This window comes from Pelmatolapia mariae, linkage group LG13 (assembly GCF_036321145.2).
Source record: "Pelmatolapia mariae isolate MD_Pm_ZW linkage group LG13, Pm_UMD_F_2, whole genome shotgun sequence".
Lineage (NCBI taxonomy): Eukaryota > Metazoa > Chordata > Actinopteri > Cichliformes > Cichlidae > Pelmatolapia > Pelmatolapia mariae.
The window spans coordinates 25003027-25027730 of record NC_086238.1 but is presented as its reverse complement, the minus strand read 5'-3'; the positions used below and the strand labels follow the sequence as shown (position 1 = coordinate 25027730).

Below are 24704 nucleotides of genomic sequence, written 5' to 3'. Positions count from 1 at the left end.
GCCAGGTGAGTCCATAAATAGAACCCGTGACGTGGAGCAGGTACCGCCGTTTGGACAATGCCACGACGCAGGTATAGACGCAAACATGCGAGGTCTTCTCGCCCCGTTCGCAGACGCAGGAGACCCCACAAGGCCTCCGGTGTCCGCAGACGTGGGAGAAGATACCGTCGCAGACATTAGACAATCTCAATAAACATGTAGGATGAACATCAAAACTGTGGTCCAATCAAGTTTTTTTTAGATAAGATATGTTGTTGTTGTTGTTTTGTGTGTGTTTGTTATCAATGTTGTGAAAAAAGTTAAGCTTAGTAAGCCATGAAGCACTGATTACTCATAGGAAAAGCACCAATAGGAGACAGAACAGGCTGCATACTAATTAGAAGGTGTTATTATTCAGTCTGTACATCGAATAGAAGGCACTAACCACAAGGTGATCTTCAATGCATCTCTGTGTGAATGCGAACGGCGCGAGAAGACCCCCACTAACTGCATGTCTTTAGACTGTGGGAGGAAGCTGGAGAGAACATGCAGACTCCACACAAAGACCCCGGCCTGATGAGGTTAGGGTCCTGAGTTCGATACCCTAAACTGAACGCAGGACAGAGGAAGGGATGGGTGATGTTCATGTGTGCCCAGGTGTATGATGTGGCTCTTTGTCTGTGACTGGTTGGCTGCCCCAGCCCTGGCCCTTCATGTATTTCAGTAAAGTCTTTTTCTCCCGTCTCCTCCTCTTGTTTACATGTTTTGTAAACATGTTTTGTGACCCATTCCTTCTGTCATGTGTGTTTCCCCCCCAGCCTTCATGTTCTATTTATGCTTAGTTATGTCCATGTCTCATCTCCAGTCCCCTTTTCCCTCTGTATGTATTCACAGTGTACGTGTTCCTCGTCGGTTCGTCATGTTCAGTCATGTTAAGTCTGCGTGTCTTATTCCTAGCACGGGGCGCCCACAGAAACGCAAAGCAGGAGATGAAGCATAGCTGAATATGTTTCCAAACCAACTTCATTGTAAGCCAAAGACTAGAAAATATGGTGAAGCATATCTTCCCTTTGGCTTCACCTGCACAAGTGCCAAGGTAGGTCTCCCCTGCAGAATTGGTTTTCCCTTTGTCGGGAGCACGCGCTGGGCTCTCCAAATCACGGACAAACAGTATCCCACATTTTTGATTTTTAGTTCACAAACACTTGTTGTAATGACTAACTACTCCTGACATTTTGGAGATGTTAGCTCTTTATACAGTAAAGTTACAGCGGGATAAAAATAATATCAGGCTGATCCTGCCACGATTTGTTCCCCTGGTTCAAATCACAGACAAACAGTATCCCACAGCTGTTTATGTTTTTAAACCCATTTTGCACAGAGAGGCATTTTTTGAAAAATGTATTGATCGCAATGTTGAATATTATTACACAGGAAAAAAACAACTACATGTAAAATAATCACACCGTGACACCTCTGCCTTTGTAAATGGAGGGACAGTAACTGCGTGTAAAAACTGCAGATAGTCAGATTAACAGTATTTCGTCTCTATCTGCCATTCTGCAATTCATCTCATGTAAACAATAACATGGCGCACAGCGTGACGTGAAAAAAGGCACAAACCTTTGACGTTGCGTGACGAACTCTGTATTCCTCGTCCACACGTAAACGCAAAAAAGGAGTTTTAAAAAATCTCTGTTTTCGGTGATTCGAAACGCTGTTTACGTGTGGACGTAGCATAAAAGAGTTAATAGTTTATTTTATTACTGCCTGTAATTTATTGCAGATTACATTTTTCTTGTAAAACAAAGGGGGGCCCAGGAAAAAAAGTTTGGGAACCACTGCCCTAGAGGAACTTCAGAATCATCCCTGGCTCAAATGACTTATTGATGCCAAGCAAAACAGGGTCACAGAGCAGAAGCTCTAACAGAGCCTGAGTCAGCCTGAGTTATGAATACAGTTGTGGTCTAATGTTTTGTCAGTGGTACAAAGTTTGCTTTTGTGCACTTTGCCACTTCAGTTTGTATTTAGAGCCACAACTGTATACACAACAGACCGAACATGCTCAGCTTTGCCAAAGCTTGCAGGAATTGGAGTTTAATTTGATCAATGAATTATTTCTGAATCAACAAAAAAATGGGCAAATGTAAAGAAATGTATCAATCAGGGAATTAGTAGCAACATTAATTGGACAATCTAAATTTGTTGGTTAATTATTAAATGAATCTGGATAACTCATCCTGCATCTCCTGTGATTTTAAGTCACTGATATTGATTTATTAACGATTATTTGTTTGTACTAATGTGTCACAATTTCCTTGAACGTTAAAGGGTCTGGATTTCTTCTCTTAAGCGCCTCAGGGTGATCATCCTGTCCTGTCAGACTAAGAAATGCAGTTGTGTTTTTCATTGCTTCGCCTGCACAAAATACCTAGGCACCAAAAATGGTCCAGCTCTCTCCTGCTGTCCTGTTGTATAAGGCGCACACAATTCACCGTGATGAGAGGATAACTTTTGTCACTGCTCCTGTCCTTGATCCTCTGAGCCACTTAAACACCAAACTACTTGTGCGCTGTAGGGGCTTTTCTAATGGTCGTGCTAAGGAGTCCTTTCCCTCCCATCAGTTGCAGAATGCACTCAGAGTTGTACAACACTGGTGTAAATATCAAGATGATGCAACTTTGAACATATTTAGGTCAACAGACTTTTGACTAAAGTAAGAAGAAAAGTGAATCTAACAAATAATATGAATTGGTGTTAAATAGTTACTAGTTAGTAGACAGTAACTAGGCCAGGGGATGCTAATCACCTGCCAAGGAATATTAGTGACTGACTTATTGATGCTAGTTAATAGCTTAGGTATTCTATGTGGTAACCTGGCAAGTAATCACTTGCCTTAAAAGTCTCGCCAGTCCCCTAGGGACACTTGTTGGTGGTATTTATTTGTTCATGTTACAGGCCTTGCTGTAGTGGGCGTGACCACAGATTACAATCCTGTAAAACAGGAGAGATAATGAACAGAGGAAATTTGTTCTTGTTCAGTTTCCCTTTCAGGTGAGGTAACTCTGGGTTGCTCTGACATATAAAATGTGTATTTATTTTCTGGACTCTCTCTGGATTCCTCTGCAGCTGATATGTTGCTCTCAGATTCACTGTTTGATGCTGAGCTTGTGGTGACATATGACATCAATCTGCATGCATATATGACATCACACTGTATGCCTGACCTGACATCAATCTGTATGCCTATATGACATCATACTGTATGCATATATGACATCATACTGTATGCCTATATGACATCATACTGTATGCATATATGACATCATACCGTATGCATATATGACATCATACTGTATGCCTATATGACATCACACTGTATGCCTGACCTGACATCAATTTGTATGCATATATGACATCATACTGTATGCCTATATGACATCAATCTGTATGCCTATATGACATCAATCTGAATGCATATATGATATCAAGCTGTCTCGTTCCAGGACTTCAAGCTGAGTGCATACATGAGACAAGGCTGTATGACATAAATGACACCAAGCTGTATGCCATATATGACATCTGTCACGGCCCAGCGGCACGAGGTAAATGGGATGGACACAAGTGCAAGATCCAAACCGGATTGTTGCTCTCATATTCACTGTTTGATGCTGAGCTTGTGGTGATACTCTAAGCCAGTACTGTACTCTGGCTGTTTCAGAGTTTTCACAGTCACTGCTTTCAGGTGTCTCCAACCAGTCACGTCTCCCAACACGATGACTTCTTTTCTTTTGGTTCCCTCTACGTGGTAGTGGTCCCCCAGTGGTCAACAGGTAGGTCTTTCACGAGGTGTAGGAGATTTCTATGAAGTAAACACATTACGTCTCTGAACACATTTTGTAAATGGGACTGTCACTCACTTGTTGTTTGACGACATACACAGTTTGCTCCCAGTAAGGTCTCAATTTTCCAGGTCCTCCCCTCTCACTCATGTTACAGACTAGGACACTGTCTCACCAGGTTGGAGAGTGACTGTGTTCTGTGTGTGATGATCATAGTTCTTCTTAACCCTTGCACTAGAGTGCTGGCTGTTCTCAGCTGCAATACGATAAGCCTCTTCCATCCACAAAACCCACTTTTTAGCATAGCTCTGAGGTGTTTCAGTCCCATCTCTGGCTAACAGGCCAAAAATGAAGTCTACTAGGAGACGGGGGTGTCGACCAAACATGAGGTAGTGGGGTGAAAAGTCTGTTTCCTCATGCCTGGTGCAGTTGTATGCATGTAGTATCTGAGGCAGATGCTCTTTCCAGCTGCTCTTTGCCTTCTCCTCCAGTGTCCTTAGCATTTGAAGAAATGTCCAATTAGATCGCTCAGCTGGGTTGCCATTTGGATGGCATGGTGTTGTCCTTGAGTGAGCAGCTCCAGCCAGGTGTCGTAGGGTTACTGATGTGTTTGACTGGTTTCTTTTGCTTAATGCAGGGGTGTTTTCTGGTCACATACGCCTCAATGTCCTTCTTCATAAAAGGCCAGTAGAAACGGTCCCGTGCCAAGTGAATGACCCTCTCTGCCCTGCGTGACCCAAGTCATCATGGAGATGTTTAAGCACTAGGAGATGATATTGTGCTGGCAGCACAAGCTGCCTTCGCTGAGCCGCTGTACGATGTTGCAGCTGATTTTCCATATGAAGCTTTCCCCACTCGTGCATAAGCTCTCTCACAGGGCCACTGGCTCTCCTTCTGTCATCATAAGTTATTACTGATTTTGTTTCTTTCAGTTTGATAAGTTAACTGATAGAGGGATCCTTCCTTTGGGATTTTACCAGGTCACTGTGACAGGCTGCAATGGTGACATGTTCACAGGTGTCTCTGGCTGGGCATGTTAGGCACAGGGCAGCGACATATGCAGCATCTTGTCTCTTTGCAGACTCACAACCCTCCCATGTAGCCTGAATGGCCTCTCTCGTCAGCTCTTCAGTACACTTTGTGAGGTAGGTGTCAATGTCAAGTGGAAACCGAGAGAATGAGTCTGCATCGATGTTCACCTTCCCCGGCCTGTATTTGACATCAAACCTGAAATCTGCCAGCTCACCTACCCAGCGGTGGCCTACTGCATTCAGCTTTGCAGTACTCATCACATATGTGAGGGGATTATTGTCTGTATAGACCAGGGGTGACCCAGCATTTTTCCAAATACAGCAGCGCTAACCAACATCATTTTTTCAAGTAATATAGAAACTATTTTATATATTACCTTTTTAAACATCCCATTTTTCTTTCTAATGTCATTAAAACAAGTTTGCACATTTGTATAACAACAGTCAGACCTCCAGATCTTTTAAGCGTTCAGTTTTTTTCTCAGTGTCACACATAGATTAGTTTTCGTCTCTTTCAATAAGAAAGTCAAATCTTCAAACCCTAAAGCAATCTTTGTTTCTTTCAATCATTCCAATATTTTTCATCTCCTGTAATATAATTGCTGTTAACCAGGGCTTAGCTACTCTGATCCACAGTGATTTTGGGGGTGTGGATACTTGTTTTTTTTCACAGGTGCAGAGCCTTTTTCTACAAAATTACGAATAAACTGCACTTTTTAAAAGTACCATTAACATTAATGTAGACTGACAAGTAACTCAACATTTAACACAGTGATCAGTAGAGAAGAAAGAAAATAACCCATTTTACAATTTCTAGTTCAGATCAAAATTATTGTTCTGATTAAGGAAACAGTAAATTTGGCCACATTATTGTCCCGATCCTCCAATTTTCCCTTTCCAATGTGACGAAATAAAATTCAACCTTTTTAAATAAAAGCAGATGCACACCCAGATATTTCTTACAGTAAGAATCCTCCAACAACCTTTCAAAAGAAACATTTTTTGTCTTTCCTTAATTTTTAGACCAACTGAATCCACAAACCTGAAGCTGCAGACCCCAAACTAACCAAATTTAATGTTTCCTTAATCAGCACAGTAATTTTTAACTCTTTGTGTGTTATGTTTACTCACAGTTTTGATGCTTGCTTCTTCGACTTGATCCATGATTGGCTCTGCACCATCGCTCTGCTGTTTTCTCTCTCCTCATGCTTCTCCTTCATGCGTCCTGTCCTCAGATATAATCCAACCAGCTGCCTCCTTGTTTCCTTCTTGACTTGTATTCGCAAAATTTCCAGTTAAATTAAGAGAAATCCAGAAAAGTTTTCCTGCTTCAAAAGCTCTTCCAATTGCCTGTCTTCTTGTCCTCCTTTAAATGTGCATTTTTGTATATTTGTATTTATTTGACTTCATATTGCCATGACAACATAACACAGAGCATCTTGGTAGATTAAAGCAGGGAGTTCTGTCCTCTGCAGAAATGCTGGTGTTCCATAGTGATGTAAAAGTATGTTAATAATCTTTAAACAGACACTCACTGATCCTGTAAGAGCAGGAATTTAACTACAAACCCTCTTAGTCCCCATCAGTATCATTCATTCTGCTCTGCCGCAATGGTCACAGTGGCTGGTTTAAGTACGTTTGCCCCATAGAAAGCCACTGATGTTCAGTGAGCCCCTTTGATACATATTTAGACCTTCATAATTTTCAGGGTGCATGAGTGTTATATCTCCATCTCATCCTAAATATTTTGCCAACATGTAAAAGGCATACGTCCACAAGATTTTGATTTCTTTAATTTTAATTTAAACTTGTTTTATTCTGTGTTGCATGTTTTGAATAATCTTCTTCAGAGTAGACTTTTGGTGTAAGCTGATAGTGAATGAAAAAAACTATAAAAAGCTGCTGTGGTTTTAATTTTCCAAGAGAGGTAATGCACATAATGCAGAGACGAGCACACGGGGGATATCCAAATTCTAGGAAGGCAGCCTGCTGCTGTACACAGGCACATCCTTCTCAGTCATAGTTCTTAACAACTTGACTGTTTTCTCAAACCACACAAAGAGTGCTGTTTCCATTCTGGGAAGTCTACTCATTGGTGTAGGCAGCTCTTCAAATTATAAGTAGCTATATATGAGCAGCTATATTAGCTTTGACTTAACATATGTTAAATAGTATACTTTCCTCTTTTAAAATTTATGATGGCTCAAAATTCAAACCTTACAAATTAAAACCCTGAATCATCACCACTTGTGTGAACTACAAGGGTGCCATCATTTTTCTTTTCAGTCCATTAAGTACCACATTTTACACACTGAGCAAGAAAGGAAGTAAGCTCTTCATGGTGACCCCAGGAATTTTAATGTATCACTTTCTAGCATACGGCTGACACTGCTCGACATCTTACAGTGCAGTATAAGAGTCCCGCCACAAGGAGACACTGAAGGCTTTCAAACCAACAGTTTCTGCTTCCAAAGCGGCGCCAACCGTCACCACCGATCATCGTACTTATGTAACACAGACCATGGATGCATGTTTGAGTTGATACATCACTTAAAGCCACCACTGTTCAGGCATCACATCTGTCCATTAGGTTTCCCTTTCATACACAACATTTTTATCCCTGGGTACTAACTTTTTTGTTGTTGTTGACTGTTTATTTATTTGTTTGTTTGTTTGTCCGATGCTCCTTTTGCACTGCTAAATAGGCTGTAGCCAACATGATTTATAAAGGGATTATAAAACTAAGAAATTACTGCATTATTTTACCTACTCCTATTAAACTCACTTTCCTAAAAACTGATTGCAGCTTCTGCTTTGTGATGTCAATGTTATGTCTCTAAATGATTTCATATCATTCATGGGAGATATGCTTGACAAATGAGAAGTTAACAAGTCACTGCTACAAGCTGAATCAATTCATTGAGGCGACCTGCGTGTTGTGTTGCATTGTCTGATTTGGTCATAGTGTGTAAACACCTCTAGAGGCCACTGTTGCATAGCTGCTGCAAACTGAATGTGCCCGTACCAGAGGTTATACTTAAAATGGCAGCTGTCAGGAAGTCTCTTTGGAAATTTGTGTTCGCCCTTTATGAAATAGATATGTTGTATTACAAGGTACTAATGCACCCTTGCATTGGTAAAATGAATTCTGTTAGAATAGCTGATACGCCCTCACAGAAGATTTATTTTGACCTTTCTAAAGCCTTCTTTAAAATTTAGAAAATAAAATGAAAACAGGCATATCAAAACAAGCCTACTAGAAATACTACTCTGTATTACATCCTAACACTTGGCTAAATCCTAATATGTAATTCTGGTTTAATAGTTTATTACACTAAATGCACACAGATGTTTTACTTTGGCAGGAGCTTAAACAACTGAGTTGAATTAACACAAGTTATTCATATTCAATAAACCTGTGCAATTTGTGTTGATAAAATATAATTGAAACATGTTTTGGTGAAGTAATTTGAGCTCTTGGAATATTTTAATCCTTCATAATTTTCACACTTTATTCCAACACTATTCAGTGGCAAACAAACAAAACCGTACATTTTCTGAAATATTTGTGGGTTTTTCTCGTTTGTTTTTATACTACTTAAACACTAAAGTGACCCTCCAATGTGATGACAGTGCCAGCAGTGGCCCACAGCTCATTTAACGCTTTCTCCTAATTGGCTCATAAAAGTCTCGCATATGTATGAACTATGTAGGCTATCTCTATTTTAAAATAATGAGTGGGCAATGAGAGCATCTCCTCACGGTGTACTTTACTGACAACAGGACAACAGGGAATAGAGAGAACTGACTGAGGACTTTGTCAACTGGTGCCAGCAGAACCACTTCCAGATCAACACTCCGAAAACCAGCGAGCAGGTAGTGGACTCCACCTACACCAGTGAACATCCAGAGAATGGGCATTAAGATAGCTGACTCATATAAGTGATCTAACCAATAAACTGATCTGGAGTAACAACAAAGAGTCCATCTACACAAAAGGATAGAGACGGTTGTATTTGCAACAGAGAAGTCTTTTGGAAGGGAGCAGGGAGAGCTCCTGAAGACCTTCTAGGACTCTGTGGTGGTATTGTCCATGTTTTATGGTGTGGTCTGCTGGGGATAGGAAGAAACTGAACAGGTTGATCAAGAAAACTAGCTCTGTTCTTGGATGCCCTCTTGACCCAGTGGAGGTAGTTATCTCTGTCAGATAACAGCTCCCACCCCATACAGGCCACCCTGACAACACTAACCTGTTTTCCCTCCAGTGATAGGCTGCTGCACCCACAGTGTGCAAAGGGGAGATTTTGGAGGCTTTTCCCTCCAGCTGCTGTCAGACTGTACACTGCACAACAGCAGTGAATGTACACCACATATGCACACACTGGGGTCTTTACATAAATCAGTGTGCAATACCTGTTAATACCTATTAACACCCAAACACTGCACTATGAAATGTTTCATTCTTCTCCTACTAGTAATCTGTATTATTGGATCATATATATATATATGTATATAGATCTATATATAGATAGATAGATATAGATATATAAACTTACATATATAAGTACATATCTATTTCTTGGTCTATATTTCTTCTATTTTTGCATAGCATTATTGCTGTTAGTTATGCTGCATGTGTTCATTTGTTCCTGCCTTGTGTCCTCTGCTGCAGTAACAATTTGAATTTCCCAACTCTGGGACTAACAAGGGTTATCTTATCTGAAATGTATCTAAACCCAGCTGATGTCTGGCTACATTTTCTGCTGAGCATCCAAATCACACTGCACTGAAGTTTACACACTGTATAATGCCTGATTTCTTGTAAATATTTAACGATGACCTTATGAAATATATATTGACAAAATGCTTACCAGGCCACATTGAACAATGAAAAATAAACAAAATTAAAACAAATAATTAAAAACACTGAAAAACACTCAAAAATATCTTTTTTTTTTAGAGATGACTTAACCTGGTTATGCTGTACCATCCAGATGAAGACGTGAGCCAAAGATTCTTTAAGTTTCATTTACATGGACATAACTAAGCACAAACAGAACATGATGGCTGGGGGGAAAACACACGTGACAGAAGGAATGGGTCACAAGGGGAAAACATGTAAACAAGAGGAGGAGACGGGAGAAAAAGACATTACTGAAATACATGAAGGGCCAGGGCTGGGGCAGCCAACCAGTCAGAGACAAAGAGCCACATTTTTTACTGTGTCACCGCAAAGAGCCACATCATACACCTGGGCACACATGAACATCACCCATCCCTTCCTCTGTCCTGAGTTCAGTTCTGGGTTAGGGTATCGAACTCAGAACCCTAACCTCATCAGGCCGGGGTCTTTGCGTGCAGTTTGCATGTTCTCTCCTGCTTCCTCCCACAGTCTAAAGACATGCAGTTAGTGGGGATCGGTGTGAATGGTTGTCTGTGTGTTAGCCCTGCCACGGGCTGGCGACCTGTCCAGGGTGGACCCCGCCTCTTGCCCTATGACAGCTGTGATAGGCTCCAGCCCCCCACGACCCTGATAAGTGAAAGACGGTGGACGGACTTTGATGACCTCAGTGGATGTCAGGCAAACTTTGACTGGATTGTTAACACTGGGCCGCTCTACATGCCTGTTTCCAGTTATCATGTTTACAGACACAGTGACACCAACGCTACCAAACACAGAAGCTGCTTGGCAGAAGTTATGTCACATTATTGTAACTGAGAAACGTCACAGCATTGCTCACAATGTGAGGGCGGGGCTGCAATAACACTGCTGTGCTTTCTAATGTTTCATATTAAGACTAATCTGTGTAGACCTTTCTCTGATTATTGTTTCATAATGAAGAAAGGTCAAATATTACCAAACACATATGAAAAACTCATCTAAACAACATGTAGTGTAAAAATAAATGTCAGATATTTTAATTGTCGGGTTTGGATTCATGTTTTTTAAAAGTTGAGGACATTTTGAGTTTTGTTGGTGATAGCGTTAACGTTTAGAGCGTTCCTAGAATTCATATCCTTGGTAATAACGATTCCCAAATATATTACACAACTTTTCACTGGGATACCGGAAACATAGGACACGGTACACTTGTTCACTGGTAGCAGTTCACACTTATTGCGGTTTAGGAAGAGGCCCGATGCTCTGGAGAAAGACTCAAGGGTGCTGATTGCAACTGAAACCTGAGAAACATCTTTAAGGAAGAGCACTGTGTCATCTGCCAGCTGACTGATAAAAATCTCTCTTCCTGAGGTCTGAGTCCAGCTTTGCAACTCCAGCCAGGTCACATGACACAGGGGTGTGCTCTGATGTCAGCAGGCAGGTCGGTGGAGCCCTCTGGTGATGGATATATGTCAGTGAAACAGGAGGAGGCCTGAGAACAGACAGCAGGCTTAACTAGCAGGACAAAGTAGCATGTAGTACTTGAAGGAGTCATCACAGCCAATCAGTTCTCAGGAAAATGGAACATCACATAAATATTTCTCTTCTTTGATTTTCATCAATGTATTTCCTTTGATATATTTTCTGTCAATACTTCTGCCTGATTAGAAGCTCATAGGCAGTTCCTGTCACTCTACAATAAAATAATGTAAAGGCTGCCCTCTCTGCCCTCCCACTAGCTGACCTAACTGACACAAGTAAACTGTGCTAAGATACCCTACATGGACTAAGGTTCTTGGCCACATACATATAGATTTGCTTGGCTGTAGAAAACCATGCCATGAAGCTCCCAGCGCACATTTTTGATGCTTCTGTTTGTGGCAGAGGAGGTTTGGAGCTCTGCAGAGCCTTGGTGACTTTTACTGACTATGCACCCCTACCCATTTATTATGAACAAACAGCACAACGGTTTTTGCTTTTTTTTTCTATAATACACATGTATGATTTAGATTTGTACTTATGTGGCAGCTATTTACTGACCTGACAAAGTTATTGGAAATGATGTCATGCCATGAATAACACAAGTTATTTTCCATGAAAACTAAAAGTGGGGAGATTCTCAAAAAATGAATGAGACGTGCATGACCTTCTATGACTCTGTGGCGGCCTCAGCCATCTTTTAGGGTGTGGTCTGCTGGGGCAGCAGCATCTCTGCTGGGGACAGGAAGAGACTGAACAGGCTGATCAGAAGGGCCAGCTGTGTTCTAGGACGCCCTCTGGACCCAGTGGAGGTGGTGAGTGACAGGAGAATGGTGGCTAAGCTGTCATCCCTGTTGGACAACATCTCCCACCCCGTGCAAGAGACTCTGACAACACTGAGCAGCTCCTTCAGTGGCAGGCTGCGGCACCCACGATGAGGGATGGAGAGATTTCGCAGGTCTTTCCTCCCTACTGCTGTCAGACTCCACAACAAAGACTTCAACTGATCAAACACACCCATCCACACATGTGCAATAGCAATAACAGTAAGTGCAATATTCTTTTCCGGCATCGTTGTATTATACTCAATTGTATATAGCATTTGTATTCTATTGTTTTTGATTGTATATATATTTATTTTATTTTATTCTATTCTATTGTGTACAGTTTCTATTGATATCACACTCCATTCCAGTGTTTTTCTTTTTTCTAATTCTCCATGTAACTTTGCAGTTTCCACCGCTGTAACAAAACAAATTTCCCGCGCGTGGGACTAATAAAGGTTATCTTATCTTATCTTATGTAATTTGACATATTTTGTTGTTTTGTGTGTGTGTTTGTCTGTGTGAAGCTTTGATGTGTATCTGAAAAACACAATCTTGAAAACACTGGAAAAAGACCTCAAGACATTTTTTCCTTTACTTTCTATGCAAACAAAAATTCCCACCAAGGCTTTTTAGTGTGAAATTTAGTGCGTATAGAAAATACCTGTGGCAGGTTGTCACCATCTAGTGGTGAACATGGCCTTACCACTACATCAGGTGAGTTTTTCACTGTGCACAGTGACACAAAACTCATTTAACAACACAAACTATTTTTAAAAAATGCATTTTAAAATGATGTAGGCAGATCAAGGCAATGTTATAGATTCAGTAAGAACTGAAGTTTATCGTAATCCTTCAAATATGCAGGGCGTCACACTAACACAGTTGCTTATGTCCAGCATAGCTCTGTTATTATCAATTGGATTCAAAGCGCGACCAGTTTAATGTCTTAAACTAAACTGGCATTGAAGTTTCAGTGAACTAAAGTGGTCAATAAAGAGATGCTGAAGAGCATGTTCATGCAAACATCGTCGGGTCTGCCGTGGTAAGTTTAATATGGGACTTCTGCTCCTGAACCTCTGCGCACAGCGTCTGCAAATCAGGGCGTCATGAAGTCACTTTCATCTACGCAGGACTGTAAGCTGTCGTCTGTGAGGCGTGAGTTGTGTTTGTTTGTAACACAGTTCATGGTGGAGAATAGCTGCTCACATACGTATGTGGATCTGAAGATCGACAGGACTCCAAATGCATATTTCTTCATGTTTGTGTGTCGGGGATGGCATTCAATGTTTCAAACAAGGTTCTCAGTATCACTCCATTTGTGATTCTGAACAAGAGTGGCCTTCTGATGGGCAACATCTTCAAGATACTCTGTCAAGCGTTTGAATTTGGACACCCTCATATCTTTGTCAGCTATGTCAGCCAGCTCCAGCTCCAGATCAGGTTGACTTATACCTGAAAATCCAGTCACATTTAACAGGGATGGATCGATGGTCAGGGCTGTGACGGGGAAGGATAATGTGGGTTTTTCCTCTCTGAACTCGTGGAATTATTTCCCAAATAATTATGGTGTTTGCAGACTGCAAATGCTCTGAATTTATCACCTTGTGAGCTTGTTTGAACTCCCTTAAAGAGGGGAAGTGAAACAGTGTGCCTCTCTGTGAATCTCTGGCTAAAACTGTCAGTTTGCACTCAAACGCTAACACCTCCTCCAGCATGTGTAACGCTGTGCCTCCTCTCCCCTGCAGAGTTGTATTCAGCTTCTTCAGGTTCGCTGTAATGTCCACGAAGTGCAGCTTTTTCAGCCACTCTGGCTGTTCCAGCTCAGAAAAGGTGATCCCTTTGCTGCTCATGAAAGTTTTCACCTCTCCCAGACATGCAGCAAAGCGTTTCAGCACCTCTCCTCTGGACACTCTGTTATACAGCAGGAGATCAGGGTAAATGCTCTCCACCTCATCCAGTAATGAACAGTTCTGGATTTAAACCTTTTGCCATTATTTTATTGATGATCTGAATGACAACATTTATGACCTCTGTGCATTCTGGAGGAAAGGTTTGCGCACACAATGCCTCTTGGTGCAGGATGCAGTGAAACGTCAGCAGCTTTCTATCCAGTGACTTCTGCAGCCAGGCCACAAAGCCCCTGTGCCCTCCAGTCATACTTGGTGCCCCATCAGTAGCCACTGACACTAGGTGGCTTGTTTTTATTTCTTTGACTCTTAAACAATCATCACAGCCTCACAGATGTCCTCCCCCGTGTCTGGCATTTTAGTGCTATCAGCTCAATCATTTCTTGCTGTGGTCAGCAGAGTTCACATATTGCTAAAACAGCGCTATTTGTTCACTGTCACTTTTGTCTTTGGACTCATCACAGGCAATTGAGTACGCTGCAGCTGAACTGACGTCTTTAATTTGCTGTCTTGTGATATTTTCTGCCATTTTGATGGTTCTGTCTTTGATAGTCTTCGCAGAGCGAGGCATCGCTCTGATTTTCTGCACGGAGATTGTGCACTCTGGTTTTTAAAGTCAGCGAATAGGTGTTCTGAAATCTTAATGAATGATTCCTTCATATATTCTCTGTCCGTCAACGGCTTCCCACGCCTGACTATTTCCTGAGCGGCCACAAAACTTGCATATGCAGACTTCATCCACTTCTTGAATTGATGTTTCCACAGATCAGCCTTCCAAATCACTTCCAAAAAGGCTTTTTTCCTCTCTTCTCCCTCTGGATATTTTTCAGCAAAGGCTGTGTTTTTATTTCGACATTTGACCTTTTATTGTTAGCCAGTCTCTCTCCACAAATTAGGCATACTGGTAGGCCACTCTCGTCAGAAGTAAATGCAAATGAATCTGCCCAGGCATCATTAAATGTTCTATTTTCTTCTGATATTTTTCTTTTCTTACATTTCTCCATACTTGGCCTACCCGAGGTTGAAAGTCTCGATAAATGCATGGCGTTTTGGCGGGTACACCGGCTTCCACGTTATGCGATGCTTATTTTGAGCAACAAAAATAATAAAATATAATTTTATTATATTTATTATATAACTTAATACTTATCATTAAATACTTATCAATTTAATGATAAGTATTAAATGGAAGTGTATTGTCCCAAGCCACGCGGAGCCGCAGTATAAGGATGAAAGAGCCACATGCGACCCCTGGTCTATACAGACAATAATCCCCTCACATATGTGATGAGTACTGCAAAGCTGAATGCAGTAGGCCACCGCTGGGTAGGTGAGCTGGCAGATTTCAGGTTTGATGTCAAATACAGGCCGGGGAAGGTGAACATTGATGCAGACTCATTCTCTTGGAATCGCGCACTGCTGGCACGGTCTCTGCACACAAAAACAAAATCTAACCTGAATTGAAATTAAAATCAAAACTTTAACAATTCTGTTTTGCAGTGTTAGTCAGTAAGTGACTGGCTGCTCCCGTATGGGATTAGAACGATGCCGCCTTATCCCATAGTCCAGCCAATAATGCGATTCACATTCGTATATACGCTGCTAATGAACGTCGTCGACAGGCTATGACAGCGTCCTTATGTGCACCGGTGTTTTAGCTAGCAAAGCGGCGTGGCTGATGTGGAGTGAAGCCACGTTAATGACAACGTGTACAACCACTGGAGATGTGAGCAGGACAGACGGAACAATTGATGGAAAAAGTGTGGACTTTATACCAGTTTTTAAATTGTGTTGATAGGCCACGTAAAACCAGAGTTATGATAAAAATATCTGCAATGTTTGGTTTTCTTCCTGAATACTAGCGTTGTTTATATTTACTGCGGGAAGAAACGGTAAAAATGGCGTTTTATAAGGAAAACACTCAAAAGCACTCTCCGCCTGTGAGCAAAACCAAAACCAAAACCAAAAAAACCCTTTCCTATTGGTCGAAAAATGTACCATGTCGACCAATCAAATAATGATATGGCGGCATTTAGTTGTTTAGGAAGGGGGAAGTTTTAGGAGTGACGGCGGTGTTTTGAGATGCGAGAGATTTGCGACGTTTAGTGCAAATCTTGTGTAGTTAGTGTGTAGTGTAGTCAATAGTTTTGTTGTGTGTGTCAGAACAATGAGGCGACTACTGAGTGTTATCATGGTCACCACCCATCTTGAGGAGTTTGCCCCCTCACACATACTAATGTGCCACAAACAGGACTTTAATATCACCAACCATTCCCATTTTAGTACGGTGTATCCATATAAATGGCACACCCTGTAGTTAAATTTTCTTTGTACATTTCATTTATCCACCATCATACATTAAGCCAAGAGAGGTCATTATACTAACAAGACAAATCAACGCTGGGCCAAAGTTCAGCACGTGGTTAAAGATTGTAATCCAGCCAGGGTGTAAATATCACTCAGCAGCCAGTCGTAGAGCTGAAGCAGGCAGTATCAACACATAAGTCTACTCTACCCGGCTTAAATCACAAGACCACCTCTGACCGAAAAGCTGTAGATTTTTCTTGTTTGCAAAAATCAATTCAGATTCACATTAATTCTGTTCACAGCTCCAACAACATGAGGAAGACGAGAGGGAGAAAAACAATTAGATTGAATTACAATTGGATGGAAGTCGAGGACAAGGAGAAGGAAGCTTAGGATGAGGAGGAAGAAAAGCAGCAGGAGCATCTTTAGGGATCTCTATGATGTCATTGAGGTTTGTTTCATTAATATTGTCCTCTCACAAAGAAAGATGACTTGTTTTAGTTCACCTACTTCCTGTATTAAATAGTGATGTGCAAAACGTTGTGGAAAACCACGGAGCAGGCACGTATAGTGCATCTGCAGGTAAATGAACATCAAATCTCTCAGACTAAAATCTGTATTATACTTTTAGTCTTAAAAACATATGTTGTATATTTATCACCCTTATGATAAAACCCATGTCAGCCATTGGTTTATGGACTTTGTATTTTGAAGCCTCAACATTTGCTTTATTGCTATTGCTATGTGGGTATTTGTTAGCCTTTTGGGACCATATTAGGTGGAGGGATCAGAATCTGGAGTTGTGCAAACTTCTGTTTCATTTAGCGTGTATCCATAAGATTTGTACAGCAGATCCAAGTTGTGCCTTGAAAACAGGAGCGTTGTCTGCATAGAGGAGAACTTTAATAGCAGGCTTGTACAAAGTGAGGCTTTGTGCTCACATTTGCTGCAAACACTCATTTTAATTCTGTTACCCTGTTTTGATGCAGAATTCACTTGAAATCAGGCAAGAACTGGACTTGTTTTTTATAATGTGTTCTTGTGAATTGATTGTGTATCGCATACATTTTATTTGACTTTCTGCGAGGCAACAGTCGTCCGCTGGCCAAAAAAGTTTTCCAAATACCTTCACGTTATCAAGCCTGGATTTAGAAAAGAACAGCAAAAAAATCTGCACCTCCTGCTTCACATGCAATTTGTGTTCGTGTGTTCAGAGGCGGCGGTGAGAGGGGAAACCTCGGCTCACCCAGCTGGAGAGACTGACCAGGAAGAGTCGAACATTAACTCTGCTCTTCCAGGGCACCCTGCAGACTCGGCTGCTGGCATTGGTGAGGGAGTGCGGCCGCCGCTGTGATGACGCCAAACTGGAGTCCATCATAGGTTGACTGCAGGTATGCGAGTCAGACCTTCTGAGGATGGTTTCACTTTTCTCTCTTCTTTATAATTGACCCTTGTTTTCTCTCTCTCAGCTCCTTGTCTAAGAGTGGGAGGGATTTGAAGCACAAAGGGAGGAGCTTGTCGTTTGGTTGGCTGATATGGATGTCCACCTGAGTGCGGTTGACCAGCTGACAGGAAACACATGTGAAAAACTGAAACAACTGCAGGTGTGGGCTTGTTTTGATATGACATATATTTGATATGATACATATGTCAGAGACATTGTCCTAAACTGGACTAACAAAGAACCATGAGTTCAACATGAAACTTACCTTACATAACGTAAGGCTGAAGTTCATTGATAATTTTAATCAAAAACTTGTTGAAATATTTTTACAGATTATGCAAACATCTGCTGATGAAAATGTGTTGATTTATTCGTCTGTTATGAAGCAATTGCTATTTCTAATGTGTCTTTATCACTTTCTGATGTTTTATTAATTAAATAATACATGTATTAATTGTTGTGTTATCTATAGATATAGTATTCATATATATATTTATTTAAAGTATAGTAAAAATGTTTAATTATTACTGTTTAAATGACTAATATGTAACATGTATTAGTAGTGATGTGGTGCTGAGGGTTAAAATGCCTTTTTGTCTTTTGGTATATTATGAAATGACAATAAACCATTAATATATGTCTATGCTGTGCTCGTATTTATTTTATCCTACCTAAATTCAATTTATGATACATTTTATTTTGAAAGATTTAAAATGGTTCTTTAAAATGTTTTTTTTAAAGAACCATTTGAAGGAGCTTTTAAAAATGGTTCTCTAAAGAACCATTTTAAAAAAGGTTCTTTGAAAAACCATTAAAGGTTCTTCAATGAACGACTGAAAGAAATGGTTCTTCAAAGAACCATTGTTTGAAAGGTTCTTTGTGGCATCAGTCTAAAGAACCACTTTTGGTTTCAGTTGGCACCTTTATTTTTCTGAGTGTACATATATGTATATATATATATATATATATATATATATATATGTAACACTTTTACCACCGGCTCGTGTAATAAAACCCACCTTATGCCTTCGGGTGAAGTCTTAACCCTGGTTAAACATTCTGTGATAAAAGATACATCTCGAAAAGTAAATATCAGTCTAGGGTATCGTATGATTCTCACGTCTAAATAATCAATTGGAGGCTATGGGAAATACACTTGGCCTGTAAACGCTTATGTATCTGAATACTTAAATGTTAAAACACCATGCAATAAAACCAACACGAGATCTCAGTTTTAGAAAATGTATTAAACATTTGCGGGAAACTCACATTCAAACCCTTTTTTTTTATGAAGAAGAACGAATATAGAAAATAAAATAGAACCCCGGGGGATAGGTTTTAATCTCTCTTTTCTCAAACTGTCTAATTTTATTTTGAGTGCACTCTTAGTCTGTTTTTGTTGGCGCGCTTTAGTTGGAGCTCTTTTTAATAACGATACCTCCGTGTATCCATGAAGTCTTGGCCGCACCCGATGAATCACTCGCTCGTTGCGGTAGCAACCGTCTCCGCTCGCAGCAGCTAGCAACGAATCTCCGGTTCCCTCGGTAGTAGCGAATCGTCCTCCGTCAACGACTCTCTCCCGAGACGACTCTCAAAACTCCTGCTGTCCGTTCAGGCGGTATCTCCTTCAGCAAGGACCGTGGCGTTAGCCTAGCTCCGGCTAGCTAACGTAACCAAACTTGCCTCGTGTTCACCAAGCACAAATGGATACGGAAAGCCCAGCTCAAACGCTCCGAGTAAATACCGGGAAGTCCACAGTCTGTTGGTTTGTTGTTGCTGAACAACCTCAACATTGGTGACATACGCAGTCCCGGAGTCTTTGCTCTGTCTACACCATTTTCACATTACTCCCTTTTTCCTCTCTTGTTCTCGAGTCTTTCCCCCCGGAAGTGAAAAAAAACTCAAGGTCATGAACTCACATAACGTAGCGTAAGAAAATAATTTTTAAACCTCTTCTCTTTTTAAAGACATTCACATTCCATGAAATTATGTTTTAAAGTAACTGATTTCAAACACAACAATTTATGCATTTTAATACATTTATTTATATCAAATATTTATGCAAATTTTAGCTTCACCATGAACTGTAATTTTATCTTTAACTTATTCCCATGAAAAAAAAATACAAAATAAATACCACTGATATTTATCAGAGTATTACACTCTCCCCCCACCAAATAAAAGCATGCCCTCATGACTTTGTACCTTGAAAACATAAACCATTATGGCACAACTGGTGAGTAAAACACACAACTAAGCAAAGATGGGTGTACCTATCCACTTGTAAATACAAGAGACATATTTCACTGTAGGGGCTGCTACAACACTGGGATGACCTGGTTCATCATAAGTTAACCTTAAAGGAGCCCTCCTTAACCTCTGAGGTCGGGTCTTAATGTCAAAGTCAGGATTAGTCTCAGAGTTAAGTTCAGTGTCTTCTTCTGGCAAGAGAATGTCTTCAGTCAGTGTTTTGTCTTTGTCAGTCTCTTCGTGATTCTCGCAAGTCTCTGGTAGTTCAGTTTCGGTTGTCTCAGTAGACTCAAATTCATTTACACTGTCCATTTCAGGTTCCTCCACACATTCCTGCGTTACTCCCAGCTCAACTGTTTTTGGTTGTTCAGTCAAGTCGCTTAAGGAAATATCCAAATCCAGACTGAATGGTTCCAGAGTATCATCATCCATGTTGTTTCTGAGAGGTTCAACGGTTGAATCATACCAAAGTCCATAGTCCTCATCCTCTGAGTCAGTGTACTCTTTTTCAACTTGATCACTGGGTGTAACTCCTTCTCTTTCAGAGTCTTTATCTGGCGTTTTCTGTGATAGTGTCTTTTCCTCTTCAGGCTTGTCTGTGCGTTCTTTCTGTTTTCTCCGTCGAAGAACTCTCCTCGTAGGTGTAAGATCCGTATGGGATTCAGGATCTAGACATATCCTCTTCCCAAGAGGCAGTAGGTGATTTCGATGGAGGATCTTGATTGGTCCATCACCATCTTCAGGTTTCAGCCGGAACACTGGTAGGTTCGGCATCTTGCTTTCCACAACATATGGTTTTGACGCCCAGCGATCGGCCAGTTTATGCTTCCCTTGTAAGCCGAGGTTTCGTAGCAAGACTCTGTCTCCAGGTAACAACTGTGTGAATCTGATTCTTTTGTCATACCTCTGCTTATTGTTATCATTTTGCTTGGCAGCGACGGACTCTGCTAGTTCATAGGCAGCCTTTAACTCCTTCCTCATGTCAGAAACGTACTTGAGGTAAGTTTTCTGTTGTGTGCCATCACTGGAAGTCTCAAAACATAGATCCACAGGTAATCTGGCTTCACGCCCAAACATAAGAAAATAGGGAGAGAATCCTGTAGCTTCATTAGGAGTGCAATTATAAGCATGAACCAAATGAACAATGTGCTGACTCGATTTTTTCTTTTTGTTCGGTTCCAGAGTCCCTAACATGTCCAACAATGTCCTATTAAACCTCTCGGGTTGGGGGTCTCCTTGAGGATGATAGGGCGTCGTTCTTGATTTTTCAACTCCAAGTGAACTCAAAACTTCATGGACAAGACGACTTTCAAAATCTCTGCCCTGATCACTGTGCATCCTCTGTGGCAATCCATAATGAACAAAATACTTCTCCAGCAACACTTTTGCAACTGTAGAGGCTTTCTGGTCTTTTGTTGGAAAAGCTTGAGCATAGCGAGTGTAGTGATCAGTAATGACCAGAACATTTTCTGTGTTGCTCGAATCAGGCTCAATGGACAGAAAGTCCATACAAACGAGGTCAAATGGTCCATCACTTTGCAAATGCGACAAAGGTGCAACTCTCTTGGGTAGAGTCTTTCTTTTTATGCACCTCTCACAAGACTTGCAATACTCTTCAATCTCTGACTTCATCCGAGGCCAGTAAAACCGATCTTTAATCAGGCCGTATGTCTTGTCGAGGCCCAAATGACCTGAGTCATCGTGCAGTGATTTCAGTACGGTGGTTCTGTACTTTTCTGGTAGTACCAACTGAGAACAGCGTGATTTACCTGGAGGAGTTACAATGCGATACACCACTCCTTTCTGCATCTTTAACCTGTCCCACTCTCTCAACAGCAAAGAGCAAGTTGGATGCTTGGTCTTGTCAACTTGGTTGCTATTGCCATTACTCAGAGCTGACCACACTTGTCCTATGCCAGGATCTTCCCGCTGAGCGGTTGACAACTCAGTAAGACTCACAAAGGGCATATTTTTAACACTCAAAGAAGCCAGATTGCAATAAGCTTGTGGGATAGCTTGTGGAGAAGTGCCAAAAGGGTCAATGGCTCTTCCAGAGTGTGGATTTCTGTGCTTTATCACCACAGACATTTGACACATGGCCCTCACGCCTGCTGCAGGAATGTCGTTCCACTCTGACTTGTGTATTGAACTCGGATGTGGGCGGCGAGAGAGAGCGTCGGCATCAATGTTTTGGACTCCTGATCTGTACTTGAGACTGAAGTCATATGTAGATAGAGCAGCAAGCCAACGGTGACCCGTCGCGTCTAGCTTGGCAGACGTTAGCACATATGTCAGAGGGTTGTTGTCTGTCCTCACCTCAAACTTGGTCCCATACAGATAGTCATGCAGTTTGTCCACTACCGCCCACTTCAGCGCCAAAAATTCCAATTTATGGGCTGGGTAATTCTTCTCTGAAGGAGTCAAACTCCGACTGACGAAAGCCACAGGTCTCAATCCTTCACCTTGATCCTGGTACAACACTCCTCCTAGCCCTTCCCGGCTAGCGTCTACATGTAGCACATAAGGTAGCTGAGGATTCGCAAAAGCCAACACAGGAGCTTGGGTAAGTCGTCGCTTCAGCTCCTCGAAGGCTGCTTCACATTCTTCACTCCATCGACCACCAAAAGGCTCTGAGGGGTTAAGGTAAGTGCTATCCTGCTTTTCCTTTGCTTTCTTCTTTGCAGCTGGGGGGTAACCGGACAACAGTTGGTTCAATGGGTGAGCTACCTTGGAATAATCCTTCACGAAGCGCCTGTAGTACCCACAGAATCCAAGAAATGACCGTAATGCAGTCACAGTGTTGGGTCTCGGCCATGTGGTTACAGCTTCAGTCTTCTTTGGATCGGTAGATACCCCATCTTGAGATATAATGTGTCCAACATAAGTTACTGATGGCTGACAAAACTGGCATTTATCCAGTGACAACTTCAGTCCTTCGTCCCTTAAACGGTCAAGCACCTTTAGCAACCTGGTCTCATGCTCCTCAAGCGTTGCTCCAAACACAATGAGATCATCGAGATAAACCAATACCTCAAGCAAGTTCATGTCTCCAACAGTCTGTTCCATTACCCGCTGAAACGTAGCAGGAGCCCCTGTCACTCCCTGTGGCATTCTTTCAAATTGGAAGAATCCAGCCGGGCAAATGAATGCTGTCTTGTCTTTGTCGGAGTCTGCCATAGGCACTTGATAATATCCACTCCGAAGATCAAGCACACTAAACCACTTGCTTCCACTGAGACAGGCCAAAGCATCTTCAATTCTTGGCACCGTGTATTGGTCTGGGACAGTGCGGCGGTTTAGAGTCCGGAAATCCACACACATCCTTATTTTCCCATTCTTCTTCCTCACGACCACAATGGGTGAGGCATAAGGACTGCGTGACTCTGTAACAACACCAGCGTTTTTTAGCTGCGATAGATGCTGTCTCAATGCCTCCACGTCTGCAGGCGGCAGCCGACGAGACCTCTCACGAAATGGTTTGTCCTCTGTGGTTTTGATAGTGTGCTGGGTGCTCTTACTGCATCCTACATCAAACTCATGCAGAGAGAAAACCTCACTCCGTTCCATCATTTTTGTCACCAATCTTTCTTTCCACTCCTTAGGAACTGGTGAGTCTCCAAAGTTGAAAGAAGAGGAGCTCAACTTTCCAGGTGACTCAACTTCAGACTCTTCCTTCCCAGGTGGAGATGACACAACGTCGACTGGAAACAGATGAGCTATTGGCGTCCCTCTGGTCAAGGTAATTTCCCGTGCTGACATGTTTCTAACTAGAACAGTAATTCTTTTGGCCGTCACACCAGTGGAGGTCTGCAACTCTGGTCTCACCAGGAGTCCATCGGGAAACCGTGACTCGTTCGCAGGGTCATCAGGCGAGTCTACAAGGATTGTCTGAGTGCTCAGCACTCCCTGAAACTTTGGTGCCCCAGTCACTTTGGCGACTCCCCCAGGCCGTATGGTGACAGGTTTGGTTTGAGTGAACCACACAGTTCCTCTCTGGTTATTATTGGTTGGGACCAGGAAGCAGAGTTGCAGTCTTACACGCCTCTCTGCAGCTTCTCTCCTCCCGCTACCCCCCCAAAAAACCATCTCCATTGAGACTGTGTCAGCTCCCAAACAGACAAAAAACAAACCAAAAACCAGCAATAAAAAACTTAAACATAAAAAATCAAAAAGAAAGAACAATACAGAATCCACATCTGAACCAAAGAGTAAAACAGTGAAATGTGGATTATTAAATATTAGGTCTCTCTCCTCCAAGTCTCTGTTAGTACATGACTTAATAATTGACCAACAAATCGATTTACTCTGCCTTACAGAAACCTGGTTGCAGCAGGATGATTATGTTAGTTTAAATGAATCAACACCCCCGAGTCATTCTAACTACCAGAAACCTCGAAGCACAGGCCGAGGGGGCGGTGTGGCAGCAATTTTTCACACCAGTCTATTAATTAACGAAAGACCAAGACAGACTTTTAATTCATTTGAAAGCCTGATGCTTAGCCTTGTCCAACCCAGCTGTAAAACTCAGAAACCAGTCTTACTTGTTATCATCTATCGTCCACCTGGGCCTTACACAGAGTTTCTCTCTGATTTCTCAGACTTTTTATCTGATTTAGTGCTCAACTCAGATAAAATAATTATTGTGGGTGATTTTAACATCCATGTAGATGCTAAAAATGACAGCCTCAAAATTGCATTTAATCTGTTATTAGACTCAATTGGCTTCTCTCAAAATGTAAAAGAACCCACCCACCAC

General features: G+C 41.6%; 1 long non-coding RNA gene across 1 annotated transcript in view; it reads left to right on the top strand.

Moving 5' to 3' along the window:
- The first annotated feature begins 17726 nt into the window (after positions 1 to 17726).
- Positions 17727 to 24704, top strand: part of LOC135933732 (uncharacterized) — a 50730-nt gene continuing 43752 nt past the window's right edge. The window contains exon 1 of the long non-coding RNA XR_010573918.1: positions 17727 to 17858. This is a non-coding gene — a long non-coding RNA (uncharacterized LOC135933732). The remainder of the gene's footprint in view (positions 17859 to 24704) is intronic.